We start from the raw sequence: 13,611 nt of genomic DNA, 5'->3' as shown, positions 1-13,611 counted from the left end.
TTTTTGACGTAACAATGGCTGGTCAGACCGCCCTGTTATTTACTCACATTTAGCTCAAACAGCATTTATAACTTTATTTCCTGATTGTAATTGTTTCAAGACCAAACTATGATATTAACCAGGGAGCAAGCATAAAAAAGTGTTACTTACGTACCAACAGGCAGCCAACACTAGCAGTTAGATTTTCTACAATAAACATAATACGCAAAAACGAATTATATTAGCGACTACTATAGAGCATCTAACCATTTCCTGAAAGAACTGACAACCGGTCAAAAAGTTTCAAGTTACGTTACCTGTTGAGGGTGCTGCTATGCTTTTTATCAACCAAAGATAAAGAAAGGTGAGTAACTCTAAGACCTGATGGTCATTTACATTTGCCAGTCTTTCGGACAGATTTGCCATCCTGGGAAAACTATGATCTTCATTTTAGCTGCACTGCATTACAGGTCACACTTTGTTAGCTAGCGGTTAGCTGACGTTTGCTAGCTAGCTACAGTTACACATAAACCAGCTTCTGCAGCTCTTTGAATTTGAGTCAAAAAGAGAAGCTTGCAATGAAATGTATTTAGTGTTCCTTACCTGGCTGGCAAAGTGACTGTTCATGTCAACCGTCTGAACGCCACTCAATGCATGTAGCTAACGTGGGGTTAATCCAGTCAGTTTGTTTTGGTAGGGTTCATGCACAATAGCTCAATTGGCAGATCTAGCAGCGAACCGATGGCGCAAACTAAAACAGTATTACTACTTTTGTTGAGAAAAAAGTTCAACGTAATCTTAAAAAAATCTACCTTTTCACTGATCGCATTTGTCCATTACTAAATGCAAGAATCGGAATTTATAATTTTTTGAGAGCTTCTGAATAATTACGTAAAACAATTTAAACACCACCTATTGCCTGATAGATTGCGTATGTTTTATTGATACAACAAGAGAAGCGTTTCAGTATCTTTCTCGCCGCGATCTTTAGAAATAGGACAGCATTTTTAAGATTGGTTCATAATTATTCAATATACATTTTTAACAGTTACTACCGGTAGAAGTTTGTTAATATAATTTAAATAAAAAAATAGATGCATAACTAGTAAGCAGCATGGTGTTTTTGGGAAGCTGCAGATTAAATGTATTGTGACGTCACAATCAAATTCTGGAACTCTGAGTGAGTGCTGAACTCACGCGCAAAAAAACTCACTCTGGGGGGCCGTTAAGGCATATTTGAAACTCACGCGTGAAAAGGTCAATCTTCTTCTGGTGAAGCCATGCTTTTGTGGATTTGGATGTATGCTTTGGGTCGTTGTCGTGCTGAAAGGTGAACTTCATCTTCAGCTTTCTAACGGATGCCTGAAAGTTTTGTGCCAAAATTGCATGGTATTTGGAACTGTTCATAATTCCCTCCACCTTGACTAAGGCCCTGGTTCCAGCTGAAGAAACACCGCCCCAAAGCACGATGCTGCCACCAACATGCTTCACTGTGGGTGTGTGCAGTGTTGTTTTTGTGCCAAACCTACCTTTTTGAATTATGGCCAAGAAGTTAAACCTTGGTTTCATCAGACCATAACACATTTTCCCACGTACTTTTTGGAGTCTTGATGTTTGTTTTTGCAAACTTCAGCCGGGCTTGGATGTTTTTCTTTGTAAGAAAAGGCTTCCGTCTTGCCACCCTACCTTATAGTCCATTCATATGAAGAATACGGGAGATTGTTGTCACATGTAGCACACAGCCAGAAATTCCTGCAGTTCTTTGAATGTTGCTGTAGGCCTCTTGGAAGCCTCCCTGACCAGTTTTCTTCTAATTTTTTCATCAATTTTGGTGGGACGTCCAGTTCTTGTTATTGTCTCTGTGGTGCCATATTTTCTCTACTTGATGATGACTGTCTTCACTCTGTTCCATGGTATATCTAATGATTTGGAAATTATTTTGTACTCTTTTGTAAGCTCTCTGCGGACCATGGCTTTTGCTCTGAGATGCAACTAACGTAAGCAATGCAAAAATGTCAGGAAAATCCTACTTTATTTGTAATTAATCAGTCCCTTTAAATGATGGCAGGTGTGTAATGACTTCTCTTTAACATGAGTTTGAATGTGATTTCTTAATTCTGAACACAGCCACATCCCCAGTTATAAGAGGTTGTCCACACTTATGCAATCAGGTTATTGTAAGGTTTATATTTTTCATTTTTCCCCCTCTGAGATTTCAGTTTTATTTTCAAATGAATTGTTCACGTTATGGTTCACATTAAAGGTGGAAAATGTTCTGACATTATTTATCTTTGTCTCATTCAAAGAAATATGGCATTTTCACAGGAGTGTGTAGAATTTTTATATCAACTGTATGTGTATAAGTATGTATATACCTAGATGCACTGTGCTATCCTGCACTATTGTTGCCATCACCATGTTTACTCATTTTGTGACCACTTTGAACAAAGTTGAGTAATTGCAAATGTACACTTACCTAAAGGATTATTAGGAACACCTGTTCAATTTCTCATTAATGCAATTATCTAACCAACAAATCACATGGCAGTTGCTTCAATGCATTTAGGGGTGTGTTCCTGGTCAAGACAATCTCCTGAACTCCAAACTGAATGTCAGAATGGGAAAGAAATGTGATTTAAGCAATTTTGAGCGTGGCATGTTTGTTGGTGCCAGACGGGCCGGTCTGAGTATTTCACAATCTGCTCAGTTACTGGGATTTTCATGCACAACCATTTCTAGGGTTTACAAAGAATGGTGTGAAAAGGGAAAAACATCCAGTATGCGGCAGTCCTGTGGGCGAAAATGCCTTGTTGATGCTAGAGGTCAGAGGAGAATGGGCCGACTGATTCAAGCTGATTGAAGAGCAACTTTGACTGAAATAACCACTCGTTACAACCGAGGTATGCAGCAAAGCATTTGTGAAGCCACAACACGCACAACCTTGAGGCGGATGGGCTACAACAGCAGAAGACCCCACCGGGTACCACTCATCTCCACTACAAATAGGAAAAAGAGGCTACAATTTGCACAAGCTCACCAAAATTGGACAGTTGAAGACTGGAAGAATGTTGCCTGATCTGATGAGTCTCGATTTCTGTTGAGACATTCAGATGGTAGAGTCAGAATTTGGCGTACACAGAATGAGAACATGGATCCATCATGCCTTGTTACCACTGTGCAGGCTGCTGGTGGTGGTGTAATGGTGTGGGGGATGTTTTCTTGGCACACTTTAGGCCCCTTAGTGCCATTTTGGGCATCATTAAAATGCCACGGCCTACCTGAGCATTGTTTCTGACAATGTCCATCCCTTTATGACCACCATGTACCCATCCTCTGATGGCTACTTCCAGCAGGATAATGCACCATGTCACAAAGCTCGAATAATTTCAAATTGGTTTCTTGAACATGACAATGAGTTCACTATACTGAAATGGCCCCCACAGTCACCAGATCTCAACCTAATAGAGCATCTTTGGGATGTTGTGGAACGGGAGCTTCATGCCCTGGATGTGCATCCCACAAATCTCCATCAACTGCAAGATGCTATCCTATCAATATGGGCCAACATTTCTAAAGAATGCTTTCAGCACCTTGTTGAATCAATGCCACGTAGAATTAAGGCAGTAAATGTTTTCGTGCCACATTAGAATGGAGACTACAATAAACCTCATAGATCTCCGTTGGGTAATCGCTGCTTGGCTCTCCTGTCTACAATATATGAACATATACAGTAAATTAGCATGTCAACAAAAACATATGATACAGGAATGCAGAAAATGTAATGTTTGCACATAGTTAAGGCCTTTTAAATGTAGTAATGCATGTTCATGAGAGGTTATTAGTCCAAAGGGCATTAATTATAATGTGTTAAATATGCACATTATAATATAATATTTAATAATCATAATAATACATTATATTTATATAGCGCTTTTCAGGGACCCAAAACGCTATTTGTGTGTGTAATGCATTATAAAGAGAGTATTCTTCACTCGGTAGTTGAAAACTCAGTATCAACAATATTGGAAAATCATCATAATTACCTGTTTTGGAACAACAGGAGCCGACAACCACTACAATCAGAAGCAGTATGACCACAACAGCCTAACTCATTATTTGGATTACATTGATCAGTAGCACATCATTCGCAGCCTCTAATATTGAGAGTAAATTTAGAAAGTCATTATTATTTAAAATACCTTATTCAATCTAAGTTTAGCCATGTGGTCACTGGCATGGAATAACCTCTCCATCATCTGCTACACTCTAACACTTCACCGAGCAACAGTAAGGACCCATGTTACTACAAAGGAAGTAAAGAGCTAATGGCCAGAAGAATTGTCAGGTTGGGTACAACTTTGTCTTTTGTAACAATAACATTTACTCCTAGCATTTTAAGTTAAAAAGTTATCTTAACTACTTCCTCAAAGTTAGCCAACCTAATGGTTACTGTATTTTGTGCTTCACAAGTACAGTGATAGGACATGGTAGATCAATTCAGAGACCAGCAACCTCCTAATTAAATGTACATAGACTACAAGTAGATACTGAACAACATTTAAGTGCCTTGACACCATGGTGTAATGGACCAACTAGGAAAAAGAAAGTTATTGCGCTAAATTAAATCCCAGTCAAGTACTGTCCATAGCTTACAAACATTAACAATGTTTAATTGTTTGAGAGAACTACAACCCGATTTACATTTTTTAAAAATAAAAACAGAATGCAATGATTTTTATAAAGTTCAAAAGCCAGCATCCATAATGGCATTAGTGCACATGGCATGGGTGACTTCTGTGAAGGCACTGTTACATCTGTGAAGGCACCATTAATGCTGAACAATATATGCATGTTTTGGAGCAACATATGCTGCCATCCATACAACATCTTTCTCAGGGAAGACCTTGCTTATTTCAGCAAGACAATGCCAAACCACATTCTGCATATATTAGTGTACAACAGCATGGCTCCATAGTAAAAGAGTTCAGGTGCTAAACTGGCCTGCTTGCAGTCCAGGCCTGTCATTTGGCGCAGTATGAAATGAAAACTACGAAAAATCCTTTATCAAGCAAGAATGGGAATATATTTCACTTTCAAAACTACATCAATTGGTCTCCTCAGTTCCCAAACACTTAGAGTATTGTTAAAAGAAGAAGAGATGCAACACAGTGGTAACAGTTTGCACTATTTTCAATTAAATGTAGGCATAAATTATTTGCACATCATTGCATTCTTTTTTTATTTGCATTTCACAGAGCATCACAAGTTTTTGGGAAAAAGGGTTTTCAATTAATTTAACACATTTTGCTGGTTCAAATCATACACAAATGGATTCACATAGACAACACCTACTATACATTTCATTTTCTTCAATTGGTCAGCATATCTTCTGAAATGTTTTCAGATTCTACATACTATACAGGTTCAAGGGATCATATACTCACAGAAAAAATAACTGTTAATTATGTAGCTTTGTATAACAAGAAATTATTCACTCTGCAGTGATTTATAAAAAGAGTGTGCAGCAGCTAGTAAGTAGTTGGTCAATAGATCTTGGTACTTGGGCTATTCCGCCCAAGAATCAGTGCCTTTTCCGCCCCCAGGCATTATATTATATTTACGTCCCCAGGTATTACATGATATTATCAAGCAAAGTGCCTTGCACTTTGTCCAAATTATTTCTTAGATGTTGTGTTTTTTTTAAATATAATTTTGGTAAACCACTTCAAGGTGTTATATGTTCTCATGATACTATCATTTATGCCATATAGCTACATTTCATTTATTTGTTATGTTCAGTCCTGTTACTTTCAGTCCTGTTACTTATATGAAGGGTAACAGGACTGAATAAAAGTAACAGGAGTGCAAAGTTTAAATGAAATCATTTTAAATATGTTTGGTATATATATTGCATTTCATGCAGCATTCCAATTTTGGGGGAAATGGGGTTGTAATAAAAAAATAAATATGCAGGACCTGTATTGCTAAGTATGTAAACTGCACTGTTTCAATATACAGTGTAGCAATCTATGTATCTAAACATTAAAACATACACAATATTGACATGATCTTACCTTTCACATCTTCATCTCCGTTGACCTGTAAAACCAGATAATCCCCTGTTGACTCCACTTGACTGGCTGGGTGTTTACATATGCTGTACACACAGCTGTACTTGCCCGAGTCTTGTTTTTTAACTTCTTTCAGCAAGAAAACAGATTCAGCATCTTTCTTTAGAGGTGTAATTTTTATCCCAACTCCATCCTTGCAAAGGTAAAAATGAACCATGTCCCCGCTTATAGTGATGTTATTAGTTTGACACTTGAAATGTATTGTGGTCCCTTCAGTCACATTAGATGGTCCAAAGAGCTTTGTGGGGTAGATCTCTGCATATAACAAAATACACAATGAGAAGCAAACTTTAACCTTCTGTTAAACACAGTATAAAAGGTGTTAATTATTCAGAATGGAATTTCAGTTTTTTAAGGGTGATTAGTAGAAGTCTGTGAATAGACTTATTTGCAAGTTTTATTTTTCATGTTGACCTTATGGACATTTTTTGTGAGGATCAGTGGCAATAACTCCTAGATTAACCTATTCTGATTTCAATTTGGAACACAATAAAATGTGTCAAATAGGTGTGAATACTTCACAAAAGCTTTATAAATGGGTGCACAACATATTTTTAAATGATATAATCTGAGACATGACTCAAGCAATCAATTAGGGGTTCCCTTAAATAAACAAATTGTGTTCAGGATGCAGTATACTTATATTATTTCCTAAAATACATGAAATGCTTCAAAAATACTGCAGGTTTTGAACTGAGGTTTTTTTATTTTTCTGCTCACTTGCCTTGGTTACAAAAAAGGAATATATTCATCAGTCATTAAAGTTATTTCCTTTCATTAATATTAAAATTTATACTTTACTTGTATCATCACATTTGTTTTGACATTCAACAAGGATGTATTTTGCTGCTGCATGGAAAACAAAACAATTTCAGCACAATAATTTTGTTCATAAAAATGAAGTACATTTCTCTTTTTTGGTGTAAATTGAAAAATTGTCTAATACTCACAAATCCCAAGCCATATAAGTCTTATAGCTGCCATGATATTTTGGTTCAGACTTTAGTGGCATGAAGTTGTGGTGTCAGAGATGGGTGGTAAGAACGTATTATGTGAATCAAATGTGCCAAAGCACGGATTCAAGAAACTGCAAGACAGTGAGGCTGTTGCTCCTCCTTCTCCTGGTAAGAATCAGGTTACAGATCAGGTTACAGTGGATATAAAAAGTCTACACACCCCTGTTAAAATGCCAGGTTCTTGTGATGTAAAAGAATGAGACAAAGATAAATCATGTCGGAACCTTTTCCACCTTTAATGTGACCCATAACGTGAACATTTCAATTAAAAAACAAACTGAAATCTTTGAGGGGGAAAAATAACAAATAAAAAACTCACAATAACCTGGTTGCCTAAGTGTGCCCACCATGAAACTAATACTTTTTTGAAGCACCTTTTGATTTTATTACAGCACTCAGTCTGTTTGGATAGGAGTCTATTAGCATGGCACATCTTTACGTGACAATATTTGCCCACTCTTCTGTTCAAAAGCGCTCCTAATCTGTCAGATTGTGAGAACATCTCCTGTGCACAGCCCTCTTCAGATTACCCCACATATGTTCAATAGGATTCAGGTCTGGGCTCTGGCTGGGCTATTCCAAAACATTAATCTTCTTCTGGTGAAGCCATGCTTTTGTGGATTTGTATGTGTGCTTTGGGTCATTGTCGTGTTGAAAAGTGAAGTTCCTCTTCATCTTCAGCTTTCTAACGGATGCCTGAAGGTTTTGTGCCAAAATTGCATGGTATTTGGAACTGTTCATAATTTCCTCCACCCTGACTAAGGCCCTGGTTCCAGCTGAAGAAACACAGCCCCAAAGCATGATGCTGCCACCACCATGCTTCACTGTGGGTGATGTGCAGTGTTGTTTTTGTGCCAAACATACCTTTTGAAATTATGGCCAAAAAAATAAACCTTGGTTTCATTAGACCATAACACATTTTCCCACGTGCTTTTGGGAGACTTGATGTTTGTTTTTGCAAACTTCAGCCGGGCTTGGATGTTTTTCTTTGTAAGAAAAGGCTTCCGTCTTGCCACCCTACCTTATATTTATTTATTTATTGCACAAAATCATACATACAAATGTTAATGCTTATCCATTAATTCATTCATAAACATGCGCATTCACACGCATTGCATGAACGAAGAAAAGAAAACAACAACAAAAAGAAAGCACAGAAAGAAGAAAATCTTATATTTCCTGTCACTTATTTGTGCACATCAAAAAAATGTAAATTAAATAAAATAAAAAAATCTAACAAAAGCCCATTATAGCCCATTCATATGAAGAATACGGGAGATTGTTGTCACATGTAGCACACAGCCAGTACTTGCCAGAAATTCCTGCAGTTCTTTTAATGTTGCTGTAGGCCTCTTGGAAGCCTCCCTGACCAGTTTTCTTCTCATTTTTTCATCAATTTTGGAGGGACGTCCAGTTCTTGGTAATGTCTCTGTTGTGCCATATTTTCTCTACTTGATGATGACTGTCTTCACTCTGTTCCGTGGTATATCTAATAATTTGGAAATTATTTAGTACTCTTTTGTAAGCTCTCTGCGGACCATGGCTTTTGCTCTGAGATGCAACTAACTTAAGCAATGCAAAAATGTCAGGAAAATCCTACAAGAACAGCTGAACTTTATTTGTGATTAATCAGTCACTTTAAATGATGGCAGGTGTGTAATGACTTCTATTTAACATAGAATTTGAGTTTGAATGTGATTTCTTAATTCTGAACACAGCCACATCCCCAGTTATAAGAGGTTGTCCACACTTATGCAACCAGGTTTGTTTTTCAATTGAATTGTTCACGTTATGGTTCACATTAAAGGTGAAAAATTTTATGACATGATTTATCTTTGTCTCATTCACAAAAATCTGGCATTTTTACAGGGGTTTGTAGACTTTTTATATCAACTGTATGTGTATAAGTATATCACTATACCTAGATGCACTGTGCTATCCTGCCGGTCACTATTGTTGCCGTCAACATGTTTACTCATTTTGTGACCACTTTGAACAAAGTTGAGTAATTGCAAATGTATATGTCAATACTGGACACCTTAAAGATGATGTGGACCAAAAATCCTCGTCCTATCTATATGTTAACATACTTTACTAACCTTTTGTTTGGGAGCTTTGATGCTGCTATCCTCTTCTCTTGGTGCAGACAGCCAGTAAACACCTCTGGTCATGTGACAATGCGACACTGCACATATTTCATTCAGACCCTTTATTATTTCAATATTGGAAATGCACTGGAAATGCATTGATACATCATTCAGTAAAATGTTTAGAGCCTTATAACTGAAAATGTTTTTTATTACTATTGTGACTGATGGGATTAAATGGGTTAATAACAATCCCAATAACAACTCTGGTTTCTAGCTCAAAACGGCTGATCGGATATTCTTCGATTACATAAATATTGTTCTTGTGCCTTTAAAAATCCATGACAATAAAATAATATCCAAGAAGGCTTTAAATAATTAACTAATACTGTAATAACATGTAGATCTCTAAATGTATCTGGTTGCCAGTTTCATTTACAATTAATTGCAGCGGAAGTTTAGTGGCATTTAGAATTGCCTTTATTGCATATCTGTACACTGCACATCTATATGTCACATCTGTAACATACAGTGTGACATACAGCAGAACTCAATATTTGGTACAGAAACCTTTGTTTGCAGTTACAGAGATCATATGTTTCCTGTAGTTCTTGACCAGGTTTGCACACACTGCAGCAGGAATTTTGGCACACTCCTCCATACTTCTCCAGATTCTTCAGGTTTCAGGGCTGTCGCTGGGCAATACAGACTTTCAGCTCCCTCCAAAGATTTTCTATTGGGTTCAGGTCTGGAGACTGGCTAGGCCACACCAGGACCTTAAAATGCTTCTTACGGAGCCACTCCTTAGTTGTCCTGGCTGTGTGTTTCGGGTCGTTGTCATGCTGGAATGCCCAGCTATGACCCATCTTCAATGCTCTTACTGAGGGAAGGAGGTTGTTGGCCAAGATCTTGCGATACATGGCCCCATCCATCCTCCCCTCAATACGATGCAGTCGTCCTGTCCCCTTTGCAGAAAAGCATCCCCAAAGAATGATGTTTCTACTTCCATGCTTCACGGTTGGGATGGTGCTCTTGGGGTTATACTCATCCTTCTTCTTCCTCCAAACACGGCGAGTGGAGTTTAGACCAAATAGCTCTATTTTTGTCTCATCAGACCACAGGACCTTCTTCCATTCCTCCTCTGGATCATCCAGATGGTCATTGGCAAACTTCAGATGGGCCTGGACATGCGCTGGCTTGAGCAGGGGGACCTTGCGTGTGCTGCAAGATTTTAATCCATGACGGCGTAGTGTGTTACTAATGGTTTTCTTTGAGACTGTGGTTCCAGCTCTCTTCAGGTCATTGACCAGATCCTGCCTTGTAGTTCTGGGCTGTTTCCTCACCATCCTCGTGGTCATTGATGCCCCACGAGGTGAGACCTTACATGGAGCCCCAGACCAAGGGAGATTGACCGTCATCTTGAACCTCTTCCATTGTCTAATAATTGAGCCAACAGTTGTTGCCTTCTCAACAAGCTGCTTGCCTATTGTCCTGTAGCCCATCCCAGGCTTGTGCAGGTCTACAATTGTATCCCTGATGTCCTTACACAGCTCTCTGTTCTTGGCCATTGTGGAGAGATTAGAGTCTGTTTGATTGAGTGTGTGAACAGGTGTCTTTTATACAGGTAACGAGTTCAAACTGGTGCAGTTAATACAGGTAATGAGTGGAGAACAGTAGGGCTTCTTAAAGAAAAACTAACAGGTCTTGGAGACCCAGAATTCTTACTGGTTGGTAGGTGATCAAATACTTATGTCATGCAATAAAATGCAAATTAATTGTTTTCTGGATTTTTGTTTTAGATTCTGTCTCTCACAGTTGAAGTGTACCTATAATAAAAATACCTCTACATGCTTTGTAAGTAGGAAAACCTGCAAAATCGGCAGTGTATCAAATACTTGTTCTCCCCACTGTATATACAGCCCCGGAAGACATTTAGAGACCACTGCACGTTTTTTAAGCAAACTCTGAATATCAAACATGAAATCAAATTAACCCTGGTCTCCCGCCGATGTTGCGCGCATCATGTATTGTACAGATGATGCAGATAGTCAAAGTTATTCTATTCTATTCTATTTTTCTTCTCCTGTCACTTTCAGTAGGAAAGCATTATCAATTAGGCTACAATATAAACAAAGTGTATATTAGAAAACCAAAAGAGATGTATGTATAATGTGTGTAAAATCCTATTCATATTTTCTAAAATGTGCGGTTTGTTAACAGTTTTTTGTGCATGCATCTCATGTAGCTGCATGTCTTCTAGGATAAATATAATTGTTGGCAACTGCTTACAGGTATTTTCCACTGTAATTGAACGGACAGGTATTTGCATATAGCGGGAACCCAGCAAGTAACACGCCCACCGGCGGCCCAATAGCTTTTTGCCGCTGCGGCCACCTAGCGTTTCTGCAAAGCGTGTGTCGCAGTCAGGCCACCGGTGGGCCAATTTCATTACAATGCCTTCTAACAATACCCTGATCAGCGGCTCACCAGGGGCCTGACGGCGGCTAGCCGCTTTTATGCACTAAACCCAGCTGGATGCCTCACGCCCCAATATTAGGTTTTATTTATAATAATCACAAATGACAATGAACTGAATAAAATCTAAACAATTTATTTCAAATAGTGCAAGATGCATACAATAAAACATGCAATATACAGCAAGCATTTTTTTTTTTAATCAAATAGTGCAAGAAAACCAGCAACCAGCAACTGATATAATAAAATTACAGTATTTGAATGTGAAAGTACTAAATAAACATAATACAATACAAAATAAACAAGGGCTAGAATGGCAGTAATATAAATAATTTTGACCTAGCAGCAATCGACAGTTATTGAATATCATAGATACATCAGCGCAATAAGCTTATGAATGGTGGCATAACACTACAACTACAGTCAGAATTAAGAACATTCACACAGAGCTATAAATATATTAAAAGGATAATGCGATCATGTATATAACACTGTACATAGCAGCAGTTTAAAAAACAGTACTGTAGCTTGGCAGCGATATTGGTTGTGCTGGAAATGGCATTCATATTCACGGCAGGTGAATGTACCGCCGTGACGTCTTCTCCCACCTGCAAGGTCAGCTGCCCCTTTCTGGTACCTGGGGACTTGGTTCCGGACAGCCTCGATTCTTCCTTAAGGCTCCTGTAATACAGTAATCAGATATTGTACTTAAATGGTATGACATGATTTTGAGAATTGCATGACATTAAAGACCAATGAAATGTTTCGTGAAGACAACATGCTAGCGCAATTATAATCTTGTTTTTACCTGATTGTAGAGCCAGCTATGTCCTCAGCTTGACTTTCTCTTCAGTCAGACATTTATCAGAAGTTAAAAAGCACAATGAAATGTCAATAGCTTAATAGTGAAATAAAAAAACTGCCATATACATGTAATTTCAGAAAGGCTGTACAGTATTGCATTTTAGTAAAGGGCACACGTTCAGACAAATGCAGTTTCATGAAGACAAGATGCTAGCGTAACTATAGTCTTGTTTTTACCTGATTGTAGAGCCAGCTGTGCCCTCAGCTCGACCTTCTATTCAGTCAGCCGCTTGATCTTCTCCAAGTGTTCTGAAAGTAAAGACAGAGAGTTAATTATTCAATCCTAAATATTTTGTTATTTTACAATCACAACTCAAATCGCAAAAAAAATCCCACTACCTAGCCTTCTTGCCCTTAAGAATAAATTGAAATTGACAAATAAAATTGGAAGCAACATGCTTTAATAATAAGTTAAGCATCTGGGTTAAGTGAATGAACCCACACTTACCTATGTATCCTCTACATGGTGGTGTGGAGTACCTCTCTGGTGCCTTGGAGTACTACGGTTTTGAACAAACACTAGTTCTGGCAAACTTGTCGTGGATGAAGGACTTCCTGCTGGTGATGCTGTGTAGTGGCCAGTAGCAAAGTCCCCCTTTGAGCCACAGGCGTGGAACTACTGCCACACAGTCATCCTCCTCTGGGAACCAAACTACAGAAAACGTCATCACCTGAAAGCAATGTTTAGAAAAGACATTTAAAAAAACGGCAGCATAAGACACACACAGGCTAGCTAAGAACAATGTGGATACACAAAGACACCTCAGTAACAGAATTGTAACAAGTGCAGGTCTAGTAACTAGTCTAGCTATTTTTACTGGCAAGAGTAACGTTATCCACATGATTTAGCTAATGTTACGTATTAGTTGATAAAAGTTACAAGGAGTAAGCACATATTATAACATTCTGACTTGTTGATACACTAAGAAACACGATTTAGACAAATTAGCTAATGATGTTACAATACTTGTTCAACTGTTGATATGCGAAGAAGCACAAAACATCCGAACTTGAGGATAAACGAAAAAACAAAAAATAGTAAGCAACCAAACTTGTGGA

The sequence above is a fragment of the Esox lucius genome, chromosome 2 (assembly GCF_011004845.1).
Source record: "Esox lucius isolate fEsoLuc1 chromosome 2, fEsoLuc1.pri, whole genome shotgun sequence".
In the NCBI taxonomy this organism is placed as follows: Eukaryota; Metazoa; Chordata; class Actinopteri; order Esociformes; family Esocidae; genus Esox; species Esox lucius.
Note: the sequence above shows the minus strand (reverse complement) of the source record.